We start from the raw sequence: 13,179 nt of genomic DNA on the forward strand, positions 1-13,179 counted from the left end.
CAAGTTATCGGGCTCCTCCCCAGTGCTACCGAACCAGAGCCTCTGGGGACAGGGACCAGCAAATCTATTTGAACACCTCCAGGCGATCCTAGTTTGACCCCCTGCCTTAAAGCATCCATTGCGTGTGATGAATTCTCTCCTAGGCATCTCCTTAGGAGAAAATAGAAAATAGGAGCTGAGGAAATAGTCACCCACATCCTCATCTGTGTTCTGGGGCTCAGCTGAGGAACCCCACTGGGAAAGGCTGCGTGTATCCACCTGCTTTGCCAGATCACACTCAGATGGGAATAAAAAGTCTTCCTTATTTGATATCTTCTTAGAGATAGAATTTTATCAGGAAGCTAGGAAAGGCGCTTACACCATTTGACTCTGAGCCTCCTGCTAATGGAAGAAGCAGACATTGTGCTATAACACCTGGGCTGAGCCAGAGAACATTCTTGGCATTGAATATTCAGAAGCTTCTGTCATATGGACGTGTTATAAGGGACACTGATTAACATAGGGACGATGTCCTTAACACCCCAGCGCATGAATTCAACCAGTTTTCTCTATGCTGTTAGTATTAAAAATCTGTTTCTTTCCGCTGATTTGGAATAAGAAGACTTTCATCAGTGTCTTAGTTCGGGCTGCTACAACAGAATACCTGAGACTGGGTGGCTTACAAAAAATGGAAATTTATTTCGGACCCTTCTGGAGGCTGGGGAGTCCAAGATCACGCTGTTTCGGGGTTTGGTGGGAACCCTCCTCCTGGTTCATAGACGGCTGTCTTCTTCTGTCCTGACATGGTGGAGGGGGCGAGGGAGCTCTCTGGGGTCTCCCCTAAGGATAAAAGTGGAGCCCTCATGAACTTTTCACCTCACAAAGGCCCCTCCTCCTTATACCATCACCTTGGGGATTAGGTTTCAAGACGTGAATTTTGAGGGGGACACAAACATTCAGGTCATGGCACTCAAGCCATAATCTCTTAGACTGGAGTTCGTTTCTGAACTTTCTGTAACATGAATAAGGAGCGTTCTCTGCCAGTATCATACAATATGAGTAATTGTAGTTAATAATACATTTTAATCTCACAGAAATGTTTTTCTATTCAATTTTTGAACCTCCGAATCTTTATTTTGGAGTTCCAAAGTATCCTAGTTTTTAAAAATTTGAAGTTATGTCAAGTTCATAGTGTTGCGAGGCGCTCGTCCCCATTACACGTGAAATGAGACACTAGCTGTGTTTGGTGACTCTGTGGACAGGTGAGTCTCCCAGCTAACTAGGGATCTTCCTGGTCTGCGCTTGGGGGAAGGAGGTGTGCAGACTGGAAGCTGTGTGCTGGAGGCAGAGGAAGGGTGGGTGGGTGCTCTGAACACAGAGAAGGCTGTGAGTCACACCTGCCTTTGCAGATGGGACAAGAGGTGCCGCTGCTTCCCGGCCAGGTGGCAGAGAAGGGTGTTTCCAGTTCTGTGGGACCCGGTGTGCACACGGGCCACAGGGCTGACATCTGCCTGGCCACTGGTCACTCCAATCAGTGGGTGCTGGGGCTGGCTCATGAGAGCCAACTGTTGAATTGGGGGGACTTTTGTAAGCTGGTTGTTAAAGACAGCCATTCTTGAAAGTTAGACTATATAGACTTACAATTAAATCAATCATGTCAGGAACAAAGGTAACAAAGAACTCAGAACTCATCACTTCCGAGTTGTTTCATTGCACCTACTCTTACCTACGCTTGGGGTTGTTTACCACCACGGGGCCGTGTGGTTGGCAGACCACGTAGCGCTGTGCTCTCTGCCTCTCCTCCCAGTTCCACATCCAGTGATGTCATGCTGGTAGCTTGACGCGCTCACAGTGGGAATATTTACACCACGGAATTTGGCAAATGCTACAAATTGGGCTCGAATTATTCTCTTATTGATTGTCTAGATGATGGTTTGGCAACTTTTTCTGTACAGGGCTGGATAGCAAACGTTTTAGTCTCTGCAGGAGGCCACGGTCCCCGTTATAAGTCTTCATTCTGCCCCTGCAGAGCAACAGAAACCTTAGACAAGACAGAAATGAGCGAGCGAGGCTGGGTTCCAATATAACTTTACCTGTGGATGCTGAAATTGGAATTGCATATAGTTTTCATGTGAAATGAAATACTATTCTTGTTTTGACTGTTTCTGTCAGTCATTCAAAAATGTAAAAAGCATTCTCAGTTTGCTGGGGATGGATTGCATTTGCTAACCCCTGTTCTCTAAGCAGGCATTCTGTGAGAGTCAGCTGGCTACAGGAATTCACAATCAAGAGTGTTATATTTTATTATTATTTGTAAATCATGTGCTACATTATCCCACATATCAGGGAAACTTACAATAAAATTTTTCCCCCTCAGAGAACTGGTTGTTAAGCGCTTACCAGCACAATACTGCTTCGAGGGTTTTACAAATTGTCGGGGGTCAGGATGGGGGGTCGGCAGCACCCTGGGGAGGGAGGCGGTTCCTTCCCACTAAAACCCCCTGGCACTGGGGACAGCAGTGAGCTCTGCCCCTCGGAAGACCTGCCAACAACTGTCTTGGATTTTTGCAAAGGAAGAACAGCCGATTGCTGCTCTGGGGTGGTGTGCAATACTCTGGGCGTTATCAGAAATAATACTGCAGACTTTGAGGTGGGGATCGAGGTTTTGTACTTGTAAAGGAGGAGCCCGTGAGCTGGTAAAAATTTGTGTATTCACAGAGGAAGGAATTGGAAAATTCCAGTTATGTAATATTTTTCCCATCCAGTAATATTATAGTCTGTCTCTCCATTTAGTCAAATTTTTATTTAAATCGTTTGATAATTTTAGTCATACAGCTCTTACGTGTTTTTTGGAAATTCCTAGGTATTTTATTTTTACTTCTATTGGATGGTGTCTTTTTTCTATTATTTCCTATTATTAGTTGTCTGTAAGAAAGCTAATAGTTTGTATAAATTAATTTTTTAAGCTAGTCACCATACTGAATTATTAGAAGATTTTTTTTTAGGTTGATTCTCTTGTGTTTTCAGTAATACAGTAATATCATCAGTCATAAATAATCCTTTTACCTCCTTCTTCCTGATTTTTGTTCTTGGTTTCTTACTGAGTTGGCCTGAATGTCTAGTGCCAGGCATCCGTGCTTTAGTCCAGATAGTAATAGGAATGTCTGTGGGTTTCATTATTATGTATGATACTGGCTGTTAAGATATTTTTTATCATATATTTTTGGTAGGCTTCTTGTATTTTTAGTTTTTTAAATCTTTTTACTTCCTCTCTTAAATGGATATGAAATTGTATTAAGTTCTTTATGGGATTTGGGAATTTTTTGAGATGATATGGTGAATTATATTAAAAAAAATTCTTAATACTATACTATTCTTTCATTCTTATTGAGATCTTTAATATAATGCCAGCTTGATTTGCTTACATTATATTTAGTAATGCCCCTAAATAATATTGATTTGTAAATTGTTTTGCAGGGCAAGAAGGTAGGCTATCTTTCACAAGTTTTAGTATTGGCATGTGTCTGCTTTATAAAACGAACTGGAAAGTTTTTCATTTTTCCCTGTGCTCTATTCTACATCAGTTAAAAACCATGAAATTATCTGTTCATTTAAGGTTTCAAAGAATTCAACCATGAAGCCATTTGGCCTTGAGAATTTTTCCATAGGTGATTTTTTTGTTTGAACAAAAGTTTCTTTTTTCCATAGACTCTAGTTTATTTATGATTTCTGAGAACATTTTTATTTCACCCCAGTTCCCTGTTTCTACTCTTGTCTCCCTACAGTCCACTCTCACAACATTTAAAATATCAGATTGTCACTCCCCTGAGTAAAAACCTTTGCTAGTTTTCCATTGGTCTTATCCTTTGGTCTCTGAAGGCCCTACGTGACCTAGTCCTGAGTCCTCCAGCTCCCTCCTGCCTTGGGTTTGGTGTCAGTGCTGCTGGCGGCACCTCAGCCTCCTGCTTAGAGCAACAGGAAGGCCCAAGAGGAGAAGCCAGCACACATGCTAAAAACTGGGTTTCATTCTGATTCTGCAAACAACTCCATTCCATCTTTAAAGGGGTCTTCGTCATTTTGGGGTTTTTGCTGACATAATACAGCTTGACTCGTGATGGATTCTTGTCCTTACGCTTAAATGCAGAACAGGCATTCGTAAATCCCACACTATGTCTTCGGTTGTGCTCAGCCAGTTTTTTATTTCCAGCAGAAGAAATACTGTGCTTAATTAAATTCAATCAATATTTTTCAAGGGCTTCCTAGGAACAAGAAATTTTCTTGGACTCTGGGGTATAAGAAATAAGGGGGGCAGACACACAGAAGTTTCCTCTATTCCAAGGCAGGCCAGAGGAGAACGTATCTGAGAGCAGATGTGAGGCCACAGTGCAGTGACGAAGATCCCAGCAGGCTTATCACCATAGAGGTTTATTGATCAGTTGGGCCGTCTGTCCATCATGGATTGGCTATAGCCCTGCACCTGCGTTTTCACCCTGGAACCCAGGTTAACTGAGTAACCTCCACCTGGAAAATGGTGATCATGGCAGAGGGAAAAGATATGCTTGCCAATCGAGCAACCACTCCTAAAACTTTGCCCAGACGTGCCACATGCCATGGAAGCTCACATTTCATTGGCCAGAGAAAATGACATGCTCAAGCCTGACCTCCAAGGGGCAGGGAAGGATGAGGTTGAATCATAGGTGATTACCATTTTGTTAATCAAAAATGATCAACTGTCAGCAGTTTTATGTGGTCCAACCTAACATAATCCTTCCAGAGGGAAGGCAATGAAAGTTTGAACTGTACAATCTGCCCCCATAGAGGTACCAGCAAAATTACAAAATGTCTACAGTATGAAAGATTTTCTTTTAAATTCAGATGAGTCCTTTGTAATCCAAAAATCCTGCATTTTACTTGAGATGGACACAGACAACCAACCCGTCCATGTGTAGAATGGCACAGGGTGTCTCAAAACCTTTGGATTTGGATTCCAGCTTCGAGGAGCATCTCTCAGTCAGTTAAATGTAAAATGTGCTGAGTTCTTGCAATGTGTCAGTCTCTGTGCGAGGTGCTGGGATACAGCCATGAAACAGACAGATGGACAGACAAGCTGCCTGTCTTCAAGGAGCCGATGTTCTAGTTTCTGCTCCACATCAGGCACAGATGATTTGTAGATAGGAGATGGGGTGGGGTGGGGAGGTCATGGGAGCTTGAGGTCCTCTTCTGGTGCACATGGTTGTTGACAGTTCATTTGCACACGGCAGTAGAATTCATGGTGGTTGCCTCTTCAAGGCCAGCAGGAGACCCTCTCTAAGCTCATGGCACTTATGCCCTTTCTAAAGGGCTCACCTGATTAGGTCAGGCCCACCCAGGGTACTCTCCTTTTGATTAGCTCAAGGTTAAACTGATTAGAGACCTTAGTTACATTTGTAAAATCCCTCCATTTTGGTATGTAACGTAACCTAATCACAGAAGTGATGTCCAGCATATCTGTGGGTCCTGTCCACAATCAAGGGAGGGGATTATATGAAGCTTGTACCCTTGGGGGTGGGAAGCTTGGAGGTCAAAATAGAATTCTGCCTGCCTTGGGGTTGTTAGTCTTTAATTTTAGCAATTCTTGTGGGTGTGTCTCATTGTTATTTTAACCTGTATTTTCCTGACATCATTTGCATGTCTTTTATGAATCTTTGACACAAATTTTTAAAAAATGTCTTTGTCTTTTTATTTTTGAGTTGTATATTCCGAATATAAGCCCTTGGTTAAATACAGGTATTGTAAATATCTTCTCCCAGTTGATGGTTTGTCTTTACATTTTTGATGAACAGAAGTTCTTTATTTTAATTAATTGTATTTATCAATTATTTTAATGGCGTATTTCAGGTCCTGTTTATGAAATCTTTGCCTACTCCAGGATCAGAAAGATATTTTCCTCTCTGGATTCTCTTCTCCTGGCCTCTTTATTTTTACTTGTCAAACTTAGGTCTGTGATCCACTTTGAATGAATTATGTTTGATGTCTGTATGGGACCTAGGTTAATTTTATTTCCCCATATGAATAGACAATTGATCCAGCACCATTTATTGAAATGACCCTATGTAACTGCAGTTGTGCCTGTGCTAAATCAGGTGACTATTTGTATGAGTCCGATTTGGGCTCCTTCCTGTTCCATTTAACTGTATTTTCATCCATATGCCAATACCCAGCTGTCCTGATTATTGTCAAATTATGTTGTGATATCTAAACACCATCTTCGAAGGTATCCTGAGATGCCACCTTCTGTAGCATTTGCAAGGCCATTTCTTGTTCCAGGACACAGAGCACTGGCCCTTAGGGATGGGGACAGGAAAACAGGGAAAACAGGGAAAACAGGGAGTGGATAAGCCAGGTCCAGATACCAAAAGAGCTTTTCTAAAGATGTCAATGTTGAATTCTTTTTTTAAGATATGTAGATGTCCTGGTGGATTAAAAAGCATAGAAAAATAGCCTCATTTTAAAATGTCAGAAAATACAGATTTGGAACAATCTGTAATCTTTTGTATTCGTTCCATGCTTAGCACCTGGTGCATAGTCTACTGTGTGCCCAGTACATAGACGGCAGTCATGGATGGAGTTTATAAAGCAGTCGGGGCAGAAGCTGAGCTCAGAGGTGGGACAGGGTGGGTTTGAAGTGCCTAAGGGACTAGGAGTGACCAACGTAGGACCACTGCCCAATGTTGGGGAGTCCTAGGAGAGAGGGCCCCCTGCTTCAAGGAGAGCATACCCGGGGAGCCCAGACCCCCAGAGGCTTTCTTGACCTTCCCTTCCTTCATTTTAGTTTTTTTTCCCCCTTGGTAGGGAGAGATAATTAGGTTTATTTACTTATTTATTTATTTATTTTTAGCGGGGTTACTGGGATTGAACCGAGGACCTTGTGCCTGCTAAGCGTGCACTCTACCACTTGAGCTATACCCTCCCCCTTCTTTCCTCCATTTTAAATTGCCCATTTCCCCCAGTATTAATAGTCAGTACAGAAAATAAAAAGAAGCAGAAACTATCACCCATCACCCATCACCCCTCCACCCAGAAAGAACCACTGCTAACACTCAGACTTTGTTCCATCTAGGTTTGAGTCTGATGATCATTTTCTTAAACAATCAGGAGCAAACAGCATGCACAGTTTTATATCCTGCATTTCTTGTTCAGTGCAGAAGTAACCCCCTGGGTCGTTACTCTGTTTCCTCTGAAATCTCAAACCAGGGAAACTGGGCCCTTCTCAAGGATTTCCTGAAATCTCGTTGAATGATCACAGTGGTTGGGCTTGTTCTTCCTGAAGCTGAGGGTTCTGGCTTTTTCTCCCTCCCTCCTATCCAGCTGCAGGTCTTCGGGGCAGAAAGGCGGGTGTAAATGCAAGAGACTCAGCTTTCAGGTCTGAGTTCTAAAATGGGGTAGTTAATTTTTTTTTTTAAAGGAATTGATAGTCAATTTAATAACTGAGTGCCAGGTGCTAGGTTAGGCTTGGCTACCCAGAAATTGTTCCCAAGAAGTGGAGTCCAGTGGGAGAGAAGGCGATGCCAGACTCTATGGTGTGAGGTGACGCTAAGGAAGGATGGAGAAAGGGCTGTGGCTGCGGGCCCAGTGGAAAAGTACCCCGGCATGAATCATCATGGATAATGCGCTGCCGGTGCCATGCCATCGCCATCCAGGAGTGCTGACGGTGACAGCTGGAGGTCATGTCACAAATGGAACCAAGTTTAAGGGAACAAAGTAAATGAAAATTCAAGCTGAAAATGTATTACTTCAAGGCAATACCCGGCTTCCGCTGCGAGCAAACATCTGACTCAGCCAAGATGAGACCAGGGTCTGCTGTGTGGCTGGTGCTGTCTGGCTCAGTGGGCAGGCAGTGTCCTGTTCCTGCCAGGGGGTGGGCAGGGGATTGTTGGGGGGCAAGTGGTGGCTCATCTGAACACAGTTTGGGCTGATTAAATAAGAGCTGAAAATTAGACAAATGGAATTCCCAGTGCCACCGAATTTTGGATCTCTCAGGACATTATGCTGGCTTTAGAAAAACTGGATGGTTTAAACAGGTGTTCCTGTAGCATCAATTACCTCTGCAGTTCCCCATGCTACCAGCTGAGCTATCGAAGGGTGCAATTCATGTAGCATCAATACATAGAAATAGCCTGTTCGTGATTCTCAGCCAGGCTGCTCACTGGAGTCTCTGGGGGGCCCTGAAAACTGGATAGCAGAGATGCTCAATCACAACTCCTAGAGGGTCTTTTAAAAAATATTTTTATTTTTTAATTTTTTTGTGTTTTTTTTGGGGGGGTGAATTAAATTTATTTAGCTATTTGTTTATTATTACTTTTTAATGGAGGCACTGGGGATTGAACCCAGGACCTCATGCATGCTAGGCATGCTCTCTACCACTGAGCTATATACACCTGCCCCCCTCAGGGTCTTTTTAAACAGTTTTATTAAGATAGAATTCAAATAGCATACAATTCACCATATAAAAGTGTACAATTCAATGGTTTTTAGTATGTTCACAGATATGTGCAACCATCACCACAGTCAGTTTTGAAATATTTCCAAAAAGAAACCCTGTGTGCCTTAGCTATATTCTCTCCATCCCCTCATCCTCCCCACAGCCCCTCCACAGCCCTAAGCAACCACTAATCAACTTTCGATCTCTGCGGACTTTCCCATTCTAGACCTTGAATGTGAATGAACTCGTAGAGTATGGAGTCTTTTGTGACTGGCTTCCTCCACTTGGGTAGTCCATCACGAGGTAATCCCAAGGAAGAGCTGGTGAATCTCTCACGAGGATCACCCCTGTCATGGCGTGAATAGCATGTATCAGTCCTTCGTTCTTTTCTACGGCTGCGTAACATTCCATCATATAGCTCTACCACATCAGTGGGACACCTGGGTTGTTCCCACATTTTGGCTATTGTGAATAATGTTGCTATGAGCACTAATGCACCAGTTTCTGGATATATTCGTTTGTGTCTCTTGGGTATACACCTAGACATGGAGTTGCTGCTAAATCTTGTGTTCAATTATTTAAGGAGCGGCCAGGCTGTTTTTCAAAGTGGCTGTACCATTTTCCATTCCCAACAGCAGTGAATGAGGGTTCCCATTTCTCCACATCCTCTCCATTTCTTGCTACCGCCCAGCTTTTTGATTCTAGTCACCCTAGTGGGTATGAAATGGAATCTCACAGTGGCGTTGATTTGCTGATTTGTTGATGGTTAACAATGTTAAGAATCTTTTCACGTGCTCCTTGGTGCCTTTTTTTTCCCTTTTAAAAAAGGTTTTTTATTTTGAAATAATTTTAGGGTTAGAGAAAAGATGCAAAATTTGTACAAAACTCTCATGTACCCTAGGCCCGGATACCTCATTCTCCATCTCTGAAACGTTTGAGTAAGTTACAGAAGGCCCGTGACTGCTAAATACTTCAGTGTGTCTTTCCTTAAAACAAAACAAAGCAAAACAAACAAAACAAAACAAAACACTAACTTTCTCTTATGAAACCACAGTAAAATGATCAAAATCAGAAAATCAACAGACTCAATACTATTGTTCACTGAATTTATTCAATTTTGCCAAATTCCTGGTACTGTCATTTTTTAAAAAGCTTTTTTAAAAGATGATTCTAATAGATTCCAGGGATCTCTGTCACCCCCTCTCGCTGAAGAAGACAATGAAAGCTAGAAAGAACGCCTGCCCTGAGGTCACCAGCAATTTGGGGCAGTTTTCAGGATGCCTCAACCCCTGGGGCAGCTTTGTGTGACTTGGGAAAAGATGCCTCTCCCGGAGCTGAACCAGATGTGCAGCCGGCCTGCACGGCGACAGCACCCTGGTCACTGTGTCATGCCCCCTGCACCTGGCACAGGGCACATTCTCCATCCAGGACTGGCTGTAGCTGGGGAGGAGAAGGAGGACGGGAGAGCCGGGGCTCCTGAGGGCACGGGACAGTGAGTCCGTTCTGCTTAGTTGGATGTCCGCCCTTCATTTCCGCCCTTGGAGAGTCTGTGCTTGACATCTGAGGGCGAGGGTGGGGGGAGCTGGTTACAAGCAGAGGGGCAAACTCTTTCCATGTTGCACAACAGGATCCCAGCTGCTAAAATCCTTGTCGATACTGTGTCTTCTCTCTCCTTTCAGAACCTGCTTCCAGAGACCACCCCTCTTCGTCGACTCCCCCATCCCTCAGACCAGCTTCTGCCCTGGTCCTGGTGGTCTTTCCAACACACAAATCGGAGCATATCCTGCTCCTGATTAAAACCCTGTATCTAGATGAAGCCCGGGTTCCTTCATATTCAATAAAGCAGAGCAGTGGCTGTCTGTGCTCTGTTCTTCCCTACCCACTGGCCCCTAATTCCCACTCACTTCGTAAGACTTACTCCGAGGAAGCCACTCTGAGACCGGTTATTTGCTCCCCCATGGAAGCCTTGCTTCTGCCCCGTGATACCACCCGGAGGGTGTATATGGAGACAGGTTTGCAACCAGAGAAGGATGGGAGAGGGGACACAGATGAATCGACTAGTGCCTTGTTATCCAAAGTGGTGTCTCCAGACACCACTGAAACTTGCTAGAAATGCGAATTCTCGGGGCTACCCCAGACCTGTCCAATCAGACTTAGGGGGTGGAGCTCAGCATCTGAGCTGTTGCCAGCCCTCCAGGTGCACACTCAGGCTTGAGACACCTGGTCTAGTAACTATGGCCACAGGGAGGTCCAGGCAGGACCAGACCTTCTCTGGTTCATGTAATTCAAAGTACTTGTTCTCTGCATCTGGTGCATCAAGAATGTTAACAAATATTTGCGGTGCACCTACTCTGCGCCAGACAAAGGAAACAGGAAGATGAGCTGGTTGGGAGGATGTGACCAGGTTAGTGGAATCCCAAAGCCTGTAGAAGGCCATCTGGGCAGCCCCTCCACTTGGTGGTGGGGTTTGGGGTAAATACCAATGGAAGCAGAGACCTCAGCCATCAGTGCCTTCTGGTCCGGGTTTTTAAAGTAGACATTGGGAAGTTTGCATAATTCTTTTATATTCTCACAGCTTTACGTATCTCGTGGTTTTCATTAGTTTAAGGACTAAAAAAAAAAAAAAATAACAAAAAACACTTGGCAGTATATGTAAGAAAACAACAATTCAAGTTTGCAGAGAAAGAATCTGGGCCTTCTAGGTCAAGTTGGTTGACTTCCAAGCGCCTTAGAGATCCTATTGCTAAATAAACTTAGCAATTAAGCTTTTTAATGCTTTTTGAGTTTTGACACTTTGGGGTACTTTAGTGCCTATATAACTAGATGGTGAGATAACTCAAAAGTTGGAACCCCCCCTTCCCTTTAAACAGTCTTTTCACAAGCACCTTTAAAATTCTGGCTCATAATTTCCTTGAGTCAAAGTCAAACAATCTTGCCTAAAAGACAGCATGTTCTGTATGTGACTTTGTTCACATACAGGTGAAGGGGGGTCAGATCTGGTTCACATATGGGTGAAAGGGGTCAAAATGTACAAACTTTCAGTTATATGATGAACGAGTCCTGGGGATGTAATGTACAGCATGGTGATTACAGTTAATAATATTGTATTACATATTTGAAAGTTGCTAAGAGAGTAGATCTTAAAAGTTCTCATCACAAGAAAAAAGTGTGTATCTATTCATGATGATAGACGTTGACTGGAATTACTGTGGTGATCATTTCATAATATATAAATACCCCATCATTGTGTTGTACACCTTAAACTAATAAAATGGTATATGTCAATTACACCTCAATCAAATGCACGCTTACAAGCAATATCATTTGCAGAAACACATTGAACCATTAGAATGACTGACAGCAGGACAGAGGTGGGGAGATGGATATGTGAATAAAAGAGAATAAATAAATACATAAAGAAGCAAGAGTGGAAAAATATAAAAAATACGTTTACTCTATCCTCTGCACTGAGGTCCAAAATAAATACATCAACAAAAATATGAAACATCCTTTAAAAAAGAACTATACATTCAAAAAAAACTCTTAAATGTTAAAAAAATATTTTCTTTAAAAATAAAAAAAAACCTTTTCTGAAGGCAGTTTTTTTTTTTTTCCCAATAAGTGTTTTTCCAACTAATTTCTGAATTATATTTTCCAGGGCACATTTTGTGACTAACCCAAGAGGCAAGCAGGATGCTACCTTCGTTCGCTACATAAAGGTGATATCATCAACCCACGATCAGCGGGGTTTGCATTTTGGTTTGTTTTCTGTGATGTGGTGCTGGTTTGTGTTGACTCATCCGAACTCCTCAGCAAGGCACATGAACTTGCCCCGATCTCCCTTCCCATTCTTATTTCCTACCTGTCTAGACAAAGTGAGCTCCTCGCTGCTCTTTAAACAGCCTTGTCATAATTCTGTGCCTTTAGACATACTCCCTGTGCCTTCTTTCCAAGGTCACTTCCTCCATGAAATTTTTTCCAACTTGGCCAGGAAGAGTTAATTACACACAAGTGGCAAGAAACAGAATGACCTGGGTACCAGATCTCACCTCTAACACTGATGAGCTGCATGACCTCAGTAATTTCCTGGATTTTTCCAAGCCTCAGTTTCCTTATTTAAAAAACAAGTTTGTAATAATAATAATACCTACACTATGGGTTGTTGTAAGGCTTGTATTTTTAAACTACTGGGAATCTGCCGGTGCTCAGTAAATGCTGGTTCCCATCCTCCCCTCAAAAAAATAAAAAAGTCAAACAATCTTGCCTGAAAGGCAGAATGTTCTACATGTGACCCTGTTCAGCTTTTCACGCTGCTCCTGAATGACAGAAAATCGACAAGCTGTCATTCATTACACTTTGGTGGCTGCCTATGGATCTATTTGAACTTGGGTCTGTCCAATATTTGGTCACTGAGAGTGGAAAAAATTGGTCATGCACCATGCGCTTTTAATTTTCTAAAACAAATATATTGGAAAGATCCAATTAGTGCAAACATGGACTGCTGGTCTTTTGCAGTTGATTTACGGGACAGGTTAGTCTAAATTAATGAAAGATCTGAATTATAGGTCCTGAAGGTTTGAAAGGACACAGAGCAGCAGCCCGGTCTAGACTGGTTTTAGGAGGGTCCTTCTTTAATTAATAGACATGAATATTTTGTGATTTGATATTAGAAATGCTAATATTTCTAAAGTGCTTTAGAAGATCTCAAAAATATTTTAAACATCCTCACCATTGGCACT

Source organism: Camelus dromedarius, chromosome 8 (genome assembly GCF_036321535.1).
Source record: "Camelus dromedarius isolate mCamDro1 chromosome 8, mCamDro1.pat, whole genome shotgun sequence".
NCBI lineage: Eukaryota > Metazoa > Chordata > Mammalia > Artiodactyla > Camelidae > Camelus > Camelus dromedarius.